Raw genomic sequence first — 13,557 nt, 5'->3', positions numbered from 1 at the left:
CAGCAACAATGGGCTTCAACAAAATCAAATCTTTCAACAGACTCAGACAACATATGGTTTCGTGCTATCTATCCTTTTTGTGAAAGTAAACATTGTGACCACAATCAAATAAGACTTATACAAGTGACAAGAGACACTAAACTTGAGAACTACAGTGGATGTTGGTGTCGAGTCTTGGTTTTCTTTTGATTTTATCTTTGATGACATGTTTTTAAGCTTTTTTAGGATGTCTCTGACTAGAGATTCTATCTCCAGGATGTCTTTGACTAGAAAGGCGAGGATGGGGTATCGTCACCTATTTGTATTTTCTATCTGTGGATTGTCTCTTGGTAATGCTATGACTTGTCCAAGGATATGATGACACTGTGAGTCTAGTATGAACTGGGGCATTCTTTGTTTGTGACTGTCTTATCTCCATGCAAACAAGTATAATGACTTTCTGGGTCGAACATATGCCTCGATTGTCATAACCTATTTGTCATAATAAAGCTCAATGATGATAACACACAAGAAGCTCTTTCACTTTCACATCTTCTGTCTTCCATCCCCCTTTCTTGATTGACTTCCATCATCCTTCTTGAGTCTATGTAGCCTGCTATCACATGACTGAATATAATGACACACCAAAAACATTTGCATTTCATGTAGTTGCACCTGCATTACCACATATAAGCATTTCATACATACATATAGATATCACAACTGCATCACATCCTGCACACAACACCTGTTAGCACAATTTACATTTGCATTATCATATTCATCTACATTACATACATTCACATTTACATCATGCATACACATATAAAACATAAAAGAACAAAACAAAAAATATTGCATTACATCATATACATATTTGCATCCATATCATAAGCATCACATAAGAACATCTCATCACATAGGTACACATGCATATAGCTGCCGCAAAGATGAATCATCTCATATATATATATATATATATATATATATATATATATATATATATATATATATATATATAAGTGTCATGATACAATGATGTCAAAATCATATGGCTACAATCACTCGCAGGTGTCTACATCATCATACAAAAATGGTACAATACTAATACATAGGGAGCCCTCTACGGCTATGATGAATTCCCTCCCTCAGAGCCGACTGGCCTCGACGGAGTCAGAGCCCTAGAAGGAACTGCCCCAAGATCATCTCTCCTGGCCCTTGTGTCCTCTGCAGCCACCCCTCGTGTCGCCCTATCCGGACAGAGGAACCCATTGATAACTCCTACCAACACTGTTGGTAGTGCTAATCCTGTCCTTGTCATGGTATCCCACGCCACATGTCCCACCCTCATCTCTAGTCTCGGATCCTAGAACACTCGTCTAAGGGCATCCCTATCTCTGTCTCGATCGTACATAATCAACTCCCCATCGATCGGTATCCGCAGAATCCTGTATACATCCTCCAGGGTGGCTGTCATCTCCCCCATCGGCAAATGAAAAGTGCAAGTCTCAGAGTGTCACCTCTCCGCCAGTGCAGACAACAATCCCATGTTCGCCCGAAACTCAAGCACATACAGAATATGTCTCAATCCCATAGCCTCAATCGCAGCTTGGTCCTCGGCTGTCAACTCAAGTCGCAACCTCTGAGTCGATGGGAATCTCTCCCATGACTCTAGCATAGGCAAATACTCCTGCAGTCACACAAATCAATCATCTCAATCCTAGTGACACTCACTGTTCATCACAAAGTGTTGCTTCTATCCTAGTGGTACTCCATGTTCATCACAAAGTACTACGTGTTTGGCACTCCCTGTTCATCACAAAGTGCTGCTCACATTTGCACTCACTGTTCATCACAAAGTGCTGCTCATATTTTAGTACTCCCTATTCATCACAAAGTACTATATCTTGGTACTCACAGTTCATCATAAAGTGTCTTGATCTGTCTTATCCTAGAGCCTCTACTTGAGTGAATCCTCTTGAGAAGTTTCCTAATTGGCAACGTATGTTCTATCACATAATTGTCAATCCTAGCCCTATTTGTTATCCTAGTCTTCCCTAGAGGACCTGCTTGAGTGTATCCTCTCAGCAGCTTATCCAATCGACAACATGTTCATCACAGAACTATCGATTTGACCTAGAAGACACAAATTCACATTTTTGGACACAAACATGCTTTCATGACATAAACGCTCTTTTAGACTGCATAAACGCACCTGGCACCAACGCAGATGCGCCTACACGTTTTTGACATTTTTTGGACCCTATTCTAAGCGCATTTATTACTCTACCTAGCATGCATTAATGACAACAATAAATGAATCAAAGTACAAGGAGGTTTTGTGGTACTTACTGTCTCTCCTGCCTCTGCTGGCCTCTGAAATCGACAAACGCGATCGAATCTATGCACCAATGCCATCGCTGCTAACTATTGCTGCTCAATTCTCTCTCTGCACTCTGATCTCTTGGATGTGTGGATGACAATGAGGATGTGTTCCCCTTGTGGTCTATCTTATAGACTGCCCTAGCCCTAGCCCTCGTCTCCTTAGTCAATCTTCTTTATCATGTGACTCTGTCACTCTATTCTATCTAGTCAATCCATTCTAGCCTTTCTTTCTTATCGAGAGATTGTCTGTGATCTTTTCAGACATTTTTTTCATCCAATCTCTCGAGGGGGCATATCATTCCCATCTTGGGGCAACTCTGTATCAGTTCATCTTATCTTCTTTGAAACAACGCGACAAGCTGCATTGTCTCAAAGAGGGGCAAAATGTAGACACCCAAAATTGTCCAGTCTAATTAAATAAATATTTTATTTATTTAATTATCTAAGCTTAATTCTTCTATTAATTAAATAAATCTTTATTTATTTAATTAATTCATTTATCCTCTTCTCTCATTTGAATAAATACATTTATTTATTTAAATTATCCTTTTCCTGAATTAAATAAATATTTTATTTATTTAATTAATCCCACTTCTACTATTAATTAAATAAATCTTTATTTGTTTAATTAATTCATTAACCTTTTCTACCCATGACACGTGTCATTCATCTCTTAATCCATACACTACCTACCCCTTTCATTATTTTATTATTTCTTTTACCTACCCTCTAATCATAGCCGACCTCCTTTTACACCTCTCAATCTTATCCCTCCATTTCATATAGTGTCTTCTATATAAGGAGATGCTTCCTTCATTATCAAACCCCCCATTGACTACTTGACTACACTACGCTTTTGAACATAGGCGATCCTACTTGCAACCACATTTCCATTCTTTGTTGAGCTCTTGTGCACACATAAAATTTGAGAGCAAATATATCAAGCAAGATCAATGGAGATCCAAACCCTATTGGACATGTGATGGTATAATCTTTGTGATTTCATTTGATTTGCATTGTCTTAGGTAATCTTCATATGTTATGGTGGATCTTTGTTGTTTTTAGGTTAGGGTTTTATGGTTGAATTCATTTAGCCTTTCAATATCGTTATTATTGTTATCCATTTTCACCATAAACATATACAACTACAATGAATGAATGACTTGCTTCATAGAAATCAAGAGATACCCTAATTCTTAAATTAGAAGAACTAAAGCAATGCAAAGTAGGAGCTAAATTAAGCTCAACTACAAGCTAAAAAAGATAAGTAGAAGTGCTTTTAAGTGAACTTAGACTAAAAAAGCATAACACCTAGATAAAATAAAGTACCCAAGTTTTGCTTAAGTGAAAAGGAAATTAAAGGACCTAATCAATAAATAATTAGATAATTGCCCTAAAATTACTCCGACACCCCCCCCCCCCTCCTCTCAAGATTAACTTAGATATAAGCTAAAGAGATAATATGAATGCAAAATCCATGCATGAATCATTCCTGACAACTAAGGCCTAATTAGGTACTCATGTACAAACCAATGCAAATCAATGCAACTCACACCAATGAGGTCTCTCTAAATGGATAAAAGGAGAAAAACCACATGGGAAAAAACCCCTCTCCAAAAGCAAGAGATGGAATGAAAAAAAGGGTACTACATATGACTAAGATGAAGGACTTGTGATGTCCCTCCAAGTACCGAATCGGTCATAAAAGTATAATGAATATCCCCCCATGAGGGAGAGAAGAAGAGATGATGTATCAATAATAAAGAAGCTCCAATGTTGAATATGGAAGCTTGAGGATGTATGCTGATGGAGATCTAAGAGCGACAAACCATGTTCCTCCCCTTAGGAAGAAACAAGTCAAGTGGTCGAGGTTGAAATAACTCCATGAAAGGAGATGGAAGGAATAGTCTTTGGATGTGTGTCATGGAAGATTGATCAACTGTCCAACTGTCTGAATCATGATATGCCAAATCAACTAAAGCAAATCCAAACAACTATGAAGATGTTAGATGAACAGTCTTTGAAAGTACTAAAGATGGGATGATAGGAATTCTCAAATTGTCATCAAAGAGGAATGGAATATCCTCAATTATCTCCCCAATGTTTGGAGTGGGCGATGTATCAAATAACCCTACAATATCTAGAAAGTATTCATCCCACTCTACTAAAACTAGAAGGGAACAATCAACCTATTGAACTGAACTGATCTCTAAAGAAGCAAGAGGCGAAGCAGGATCAAAACAAGTCTAAGGAACCACTACAAATGACTGAAGCACACATAGGTTTGGGTGACCAAATTTGTCCTCATATTTTTAATCTACCCTTGATGGATGAGAGATAGGATTAGATACATGCTCAATGCGAGCAAAATGAGAGAACTCATACAACTGTGATGCATGATCAACACTGTCAATTGCAACAAACTCTCTACTATGAAGATCTATGATGAGCACTGAATTGGAGGTGAACTTAATTGTCTTACCTATTCTACTATGAGTAATATGGTAGATGCAAAGTAGATTGGAAGATAATATAGGGACACAAAGAACATTATTGAATGTTACACCATCAACCTCAATAGAACCACTCCCAATAACACTCATGTAAGTGTTATTACCCATAAATATTTGTGGAAATGGATGATGCTCAAAAGAAGAGAACACACCCTTTGATGATGCCATATGATGTGAAGCTCCTAAATTAAGAAACCACCTAGAGGATTGAGAATGTGTCAATGAAAATAGATTATGGCCCTTCATCCTGTCTTCGCCATGTGTCGATGAAGAAGACCCAGAATGTCCAGATCTTGAAGTGGTAGAATAAGATGCACTAGATGAAGGTGGTTGAATATTGTGCTTCTATACAAGATGCACCAACTCATCAATCTTGTTTACATTACATTGATGCTCAGCATGCCCTTGCATAGTGCAATATGCACACTTTGGCTTATCCTTCTTTGATGATGACCTCTCAGATCTTGAGGAAGAAGAATCCAAAGAATTGTGTGATTGTGTGTCCTTGGGTTGCTCATGTGACTTGGAATCCTTGTGTTTCTATTTCTTGCCTTTGCAATATAAAGCCTTTTGATCTGTGGAACTTTGGGAAGCAACAAGAACCTATGATTTGGGAGACTTCAAATTCCCCATCTAAACCAACTTGGTTTTCTCTCATGTGAGTTGAGAAGAAAAATCATCAAGTGAATGCATGGTGTAACGAGTACCAAGAACAACTCTAGTGGCATAAAATGTAGAAAGAAAAACTGAATAATCAGGACCAAGCTTGGCAAGGATAGAGAGAATCGACTGAGAGTTCTTCTTAATTTTTCACTGTTTCAACTATAATTTGAGAGACTTGAGTTTGGTGAATAAGTCCTGTATGTTGTCAAAATCATGAGGATTCAATCCAATAAGCTAATTATCCAAATGAAAACCCCTCGATGCATCTTGTTTTCCACACACAAACTCCAATATAGTCCAAATCTCATTAGGTGTTTTGCAAGACTCAAAATGAAAGAGAAGATTTGGAGAGATAGACATTCCTAATGTTCAAAAAGCCTCATCACATCTATCAAACCATTTTCTCTTCTTAACAGCACCTGTAGGCTCAACTTTTGTACCCATGGTCACTCTGTATAACCCCTGGTGTTTCAAGTGAATCACCATTTTTTTTTCCAACCATGATAATTGAATGGAGTAAGGGGAGAAATATGATTTAGATCCATGATTTGAAAAAAAAAAAAAGAAATGGATTGATATAGTAGTATATATCCTCTCAATTCGAAAAAAAATCCACTTGAACTATTAAAAAAACATCTCATTTGCATCTGTTTTAAGAAAGAACCTGTTGTGACCTAATCACACATCACCCCATTCCAAACGAGGACCCCCTACTTTTTAGGTCCTTTGGATCTTTTGGTTTTGGTTCTTTGGGTCTTTTCACAATAGTCTCTTTGGTCTCCCCGATTTGCAAGTGTTTTGGATGAATTTGATCAAGTCTGCAAGTTGTTTCAGCAACTTCGGCTAAGTTTGGAACTCATTTGGTCTATTTTAGGGTTTTACTCTTCAAACTTAGATTTGAGATCTTTTCCTTAGGGTTTTGGAGAAACTAAATATTGCATTGGAATCAGGACCCTTCAACGAAGCTACTAATGAAGTTTGAGTGAATTTTGTACATCTTTCTAGTTTTAGAAAGTTCCTTATTTTTAGGGAATTTCATTGTCTCTCAAATTGCCTTTATTTTGCCAAAAATCAAACTTACCATTTTTAGCAAATTCTATTTTTAATAAGTGTCATCTTGCCTCAATTTTCCCTAATTTTGATGTTTTGAAGTACTTACTGTATATGGTGAAAATATGATGATGAAAACTTATTGTGAAACCATAAAGACCCAACCACAAACAATCTAAGTCCTAAAATGAAATATCCACCATACACCAATAGAGATACCTAAGATCATGCAAATCATTAAAATAAAGCAATATTACCATTCATGTAAAGTAGGGCTTTCAATCTCCATTGTCTCCTATCTCCATTGATCTTGTTTGATATATTTGCTCTCAGATTTTATGTGTGCACAAAAGCTCAATAAAGAACGGATTGTGGTTGATAGTTTGATCGCAAGAAGGCTTGATTAACACAGTCGTTAGATGATTAGGGTTGATAATGAAGGAGAGTATCCTCTTATATAGAAGACACTTTAAGAAATGGAGGGATAAGATTAAAAGATGAAGAGGACAAATGGTAGGCTAAGATTAAAGGGTAGGTAGAAGAAATAATAAAACAATAAAGGGGGTAGGTAAGAGAGGATTAAGAGATAAGTGACATGTGTCATAGAAGAAAAAGTTAATGAATTGATTAAATAAATAAAAAAATATTTAATTAATAGAAGAAAGGGATAATTAAATAAATAAAATATTTATTTAATTTAGGAAAGGAATGATTTAAATAAATAAATAAAAGTATTTATTTAAATAAGAAAAGGGCTAGAAGAGGATAAATGAATTAATTAAATAAATAAAGATTTATTTAATTAATAGAAGACTTAGGATAAAACAATTAAATAAATAAAAATATTTATTTAATTAGACATGACGATTTTAGGTGTCTACATTTTGTCCCCCTTTGAGACAATGCAGCTTGTCGTGCTGAGTCAAAGAAGAAAAAACTGATTCAAAGTTGCCCCAAGATGGGAATGATATGCCCCCTCGAGAGATTAGATGAAAAGACAGAAAGGGGTTGCATTGCAGACAATCTCTCGAAAAGAGAAAAGGACTAAAAAGGATTAACGGGATAGGGTGACAAGGTAGCGCGAAAAAAAGAAACTGACTCGGAAAGGAAAACTGACACAGGAGGTTAGGGCTAAGTAGCCTATATGTACAGGCCACAAAGAAAACATCCTCATTTGCATCTACAACACTCAGAAGATCAGAGCACTTGGAGCTTAGAGAGCAGTCAACAGAGCAAGAGAGATGGTAGATAGGCTACACTGATTCAATCGCGTCTGCCGGTTCTATAGGCCAGACGACATGGGTGAGTCGGTAAGTACCTTGAACTCACTTTGTATGATTTTGCATTTATTACTTCAATTAATGTATTTTAGGGTAATTTTGCAAAAACATGAAAGCGGTAAAAATATGTTTGTACGCGTCTAGGTTAGGTTCGAGTGCATTTGTGATGAACTGACGTGTTTAGGTAGGTTAGATCGCATCTAGGGATGTAATCACGTATAGGTATAGATATAAGCGCATATTTGATGAACATGCATGTCTACATCAATAAAATGCAGATAGGTAGAACAATCTCGTGTTTGTGATGAACAAACGTGTTTGCATTGGAAAAGAACATATAGGTAAAATAGTGTCGCGTTTGTGATAAACAAACGTGTCTATGTTGCAAAAAGGCATTTAGGTTAAGCAATCTCGCGTCTATGATGAACAAACACGTCTAGGTTGCAAAAGTGCATTTAGGGTAACTGAAACTAGGTTTTTGTAGCAAAAACATGTATGTGTTTGATTAGACAGGAATCTGCAGTTCTGTGATGAACATACGTTGTCAATTAGATAAATTGTTGAGAGGATACACTCAAACAAGTTCCCTAGGGAGACAAACTGAAGGATAGGCAAAAATTAGCAATTTTGTGATAAAACATACATTGCCAATTGGATAAACTGTCGAGAGGATTCACTCAAACAGTTGCCCTAAAACAAGTAGGTTTGCTAAGCTAAGTATAGGATAAACCATGGAATTGATAAAATCTGGAGAGTACTCTAGCAGGATAAGATAAAGTGCAATGCGATAAACATATATACTGATAGGATGCAACACCATGTGATAGACATAAGCACTAGGATAGAAGTAGCACTATGTGATAGACATGAGTACCACTATAATTGACATAATTAATTTGATTGGTTGCAAGAGGACTTGCCTCAGCTAGAGTCTAGAGAGAGGTTCCCTGTGACTCACCGATTTATGTACATATTTGACTAGCAAGGATCATGTTGTTGTTGACATGATGGGCCTGAGACATATGATGTATATGTCAGAGATCAGGACGAACACAAATGGTTGACTACTCTTGTAGAGAGATGGCACTCTAAGACATGCATGTTTCATTTGTTGACCGACAAGATGTCAGACACATTAAAGGATGTGTATAGGATACTATGGGTGTCGATCCATGGGGATCTCGTGATCTATGACCGAGAGGGAGATAGGGATGCATTAAGATGGGTATTCGGAGATCCAAATCTTGAGCTGAGACCAAGACACCGGAGATGGGAGGTGATGGCTAGCAATGGACAGGCATTAGCAGCAGTGGTGGGAGGGACCATTAGTGGTTATCTTTGTCCAGACAGGGCGACATGAGGCTTGGCCATCAGATGGGAATGAACATTAGAGATCTTACTTATAGAGCACGAGAGGTTTGCATGGGGACCCTATATATTGGTGCATCTATATCATGAGTTGCATCAATTTGTGCACCTTGGTGGCTGTGGGTGTGGATGTGGGGTGGCACTTCTATAGGTGTGGGCGTATGAGCACGTAGATGTGACTAGGCCTATACATTTTAGATTCAGAGGCATCGAGCAGTTTTACACACATTTATATAGCATGATTACTTCCCAGCCACAGATTGAGAAGTTAGAGTACTAGTGGAGAGTGATAAACAATATAGATAGCGTGATATGGAGAGATATAGAGGCATGGAAGGAGGATGACAAGGAGCTAGCATTTTGCTTTAGGAGTAAATATCTAATTGGTCGGATGCCTTACATATTAGATAGGTACTTGATCGACAAGGTACGTAGACAGTAGAGGATGTCATGAGGTTCAGGTGAGTTTGCTCAGACGGTGAGAAAGCAGAGTCACTTGGGGCCTATTTTGTCATATGATGCGATCGTGACACAGTTTGAGGAGCTAGTGTCGATACCTTGGGACATGCTGCCAGATATTATTGATGTCAGGATGGATGAGGAGTATACAACATATTTTGTAGTGCATCCATTTTTGAGACACAAATCCAAGGGAACCCATACCCACAAAGGAGGAGGAGTATTATGATGAGGATGGAGGTGGAGGAGGATGGAGGAGACAGAGGTGAGTGAGAGTCAAGAGGCTGGTTAGAGGTAGAGGTGGACAAAGGAGTGAGGGGAGAGAAAAGGGTGTTGGGGGAGATGGTGATGCAGGACAGGGAGACAGACCACTGAGGCCACCTAGAGGGAGAGGAGGATAGGTCCTATAGATTCTCATGTGGATACAGGGATGAGTATCGGGTGGATGGGGACAGGTATAGGGTGGACGGGGATAGGCCATCCCATGACAGAGAGGATGGGAAAAGGGAGTCTAGGGAGGAGAGGAGGAGGAGGAGGATGAGTTGCTCATGATACGAGAGCTCACAGTAGGGCAGGCCGATGAGATCGACGATCTTGAGAGAGAGGTGACTCGATTAAGGTGATAACTGACAGATATGCATCGGGAGAGGGATGAGGCCATCCAGAGGTGGTTGTTAATATATGTGTATCCACTACACTTGAAGTAGTCATCAAAGGACCTGTGAAATCCAAACCCCATTGTTTGAATGGTTCATCCACAATCACGGGTCGGAGCGGTAATGCTACGAGCTATGACTTACTTGTGAACAATTTACATTTCTCACACTTGGCCACCCATGCCTATGCATCTTTGAACATTCTTGGCCAATAATAGCAATTTCTCAAAATTTTGTAAGCAGTTACTGTAGATGAAAAATGGCCGCCACAGGCTTCATCATGAAAGGCCTTCAACAGTGACTCTTGAAATGATTTATCTACATAGCGTAAGAAAGTTCCATCCAATCCCCTTTTATACAATACATCATTAAAAATGATGTATTTGGCAGCCTTTAACTTTAAGTTTCACTTTTCTTTTGAAGAAAGATGTATTGGGTAGTCTCCATAGGTCAAATAGTATGTAACATCCACAAACCAGGAATCCTAAAGTCTGACAAACAAGACTAAAGGCAATTCCTTTGTCATTTCCTCCTTACTCTCAGCAATTAGTTTGCACAAACCCTATCCTCTCACCAATTTTGTGGGCTTAATAATCAAATTGAACTCTTGAATCTTTGACACCCATGAGGCTCTATTATTCATTCATATATCATGTTGTGTCAATATGCTTTTGACTGTAGAGTGATGCACATAAATAATTGCATGAGAATGGAGAATATAGTACCTGAACTGTTTTACGGCTTTCACAACCGCATATGCTTGTTTTCCCATCAAAGAATACTTCAATTCGTGTTTCTTCAAGGGAACACTCATAAAAGATATTGGGACTTCTTCATTATCCTCATTCTTCTGCAATAGAATTCCTGACATAACATGCTCTAAGGCATAACAATAGATAACAAAGTCCTTCTTAAAATCTGGATTAACCAGAACAGGCGCATGACCAATAACATTCTTTATTTATTCGAATGCTTTCTTTCCTTCCTCATTCCATTTAAAAGCTTTCTTTTCACTCATCAAATTTACAATATACCTAGTAGTCTCTACAAAATCCGGAATGAATCTCCTTAGAAAATTTACTTGTCCAAAGAAGGATTTAACTGCATTTCTATTTGATGGTAGACTTAGTTGTTGAATTGCCTTTACCCTTTCAGGATCTATCCTTACTCCTTCTTTTGAGACAATATGGCCAAGTAACTTACCCTTTGTCACCCCAAACACTGACTTTTTTGGATTTAGGGAGACCCCATGCTCACTACACCTCTATAACACTTGTCTCAAATCCCTCGGGTGATGTTTTCTTCTCTTGGAAAAGACGGTAAAATCATCGAGATACACAACAATTATCTTATCTTTTAAATGATCAAAAGATAGATCCATAGCTCGTTGAAATGTCGCCCCTACATTGATTAAACCAAATGGCATTCTATTATAAGCAAAGGTACCCCAGGGAGTAATAAAGCCAGTCTTATGTTGATCATTTTCCAAAACACTGATCTAATTATAACCCGAAAATCCATCAAGAATGGACATCATTTTGGAACCTAAAACTATTTGCAAAATGTAGTTCATAACTGGTAATGGGTAGTTATATTTTAGGCTGGCTTGATTCGGATTTCTAAAATCTACACAGATCCTTATTTCCCCATTTTTCTTCCGAACATGAACAATGTTAACTATCCATGTAGAATGGTGGATGGGGTATATAATCCTAGCCTTTAACATTTTATCTACCTCCTAAAATATGGCTTCAGCTACTTTAGGATTGAAACTTCTGAGCTTTTGTCAGAAAGGACTTACTCCAGGTTTCAGGGGAATTTGATGCTGAAATTTTCCATCTCTGCAATTCTTTAGATCATCATAACACCAAGCGAATACATTTTTGAACTCTAGTAGGAGACTAATGAACCTTTCTTTCTTCGCAAGTATGCAACATTTTCCCAAATTGATATATTTGGGCTCATCTTCAGTGCCAATGTTAATCCTTTCGTAACCTCCAACATCTTGAACTTTAGGAGACTTGTCACCTTTGTTTTTCTTGTAGGCATCATGAAAATCAAATAAACGCTCTAATGAAACCAACCCTTTAGGAATCTTGTTCCCTTTTAATTGCATAACTCCATCAGTCAACTCCTTGGCCCATTCTGGTGAAAACTCCTTACACTTTGCATCTAAACCTTCAAAATATGTAGCAGCAAATATTTCTGCACACTGCATAAAATTATTAATTTGTTTATCATTTTCATATAGTTGCCAGAATTTAGAGTTATCTGGAACACTGGGTTGATATATTAACTCTACTTTGTAAGTATCATCAACAAATTCAAGATAAGGAATCGATAAGGAAGCTGACACAGCTAACAAAACTGCTTTTGAATTTTGTTCTCTAGAAATAGCCTCAATGGAAAATGCATCAAAATCTTAGATTTCGTCCCAAACTCTATTTCTGTAGTGTTTCAGCCTTTCATTTTTCACATTAAACAACCCTTTGACCTATTTTACAATCAACTCAGCATCTCCTTTGACTCGCAGAAGTTTTACTCCTAGTTTCTTGGCTTTAGCTAAACCCAATAATAAAGCCTCATACTTAGTTGTATTGTTGGTGTTCTTGAACTCCAATTTAAAAGAAAAAGGGATATGAGTACTAGAAGGCGGAATTAACACTTCCCCTGCGCCTAAACTTGATGCTGCACAACTTCCATCAAACTCCATCAACCACAAACTTTCTTCTCCTTTTGGTTGTGATGAACCACCTACTACCTCATTATCAGACAAAATCATGTAGTTTCCAAATTGACATTCATGATACAAAATCTGGGCCCTTGGATCATCAGAAGGAAAAACAGTGAATTTAGATTTTGGTTCAGGTTGCAGAATGACCCGTTGTTTTCCTATAGGGATTGTAGCTTAAGAACAATCCATTTTAATTTCTCTTCCTAAGTCTCTATAAAATGTATGACTTATCAACATGCCATAGCTGGATGGGATGTCAGCTATTAGAATAGTCAGCTTGATTCTTTTATTTGGGTGGGCGACAAGATCTACTTGAGCATCCTTAATTTGTCCCAACAAGGGAATCTATTTAGAGTCCCTAGAGTAACATATGCCAAAAGTTTTCATCAAGGATAACCCCAATGCTTTAGCTACTGTAGAGGGCATTATATTATCAGATGCACCTGAATTTATAATACAAATGTTTAATT

Source organism: Cryptomeria japonica, chromosome 11 (genome assembly GCF_030272615.1).
Source record: "Cryptomeria japonica chromosome 11, Sugi_1.0, whole genome shotgun sequence".
NCBI lineage: Eukaryota > Viridiplantae > Streptophyta > Pinopsida > Cupressales > Cupressaceae > Cryptomeria > Cryptomeria japonica.
This window is presented reverse-complemented; position numbering follows the sequence as displayed.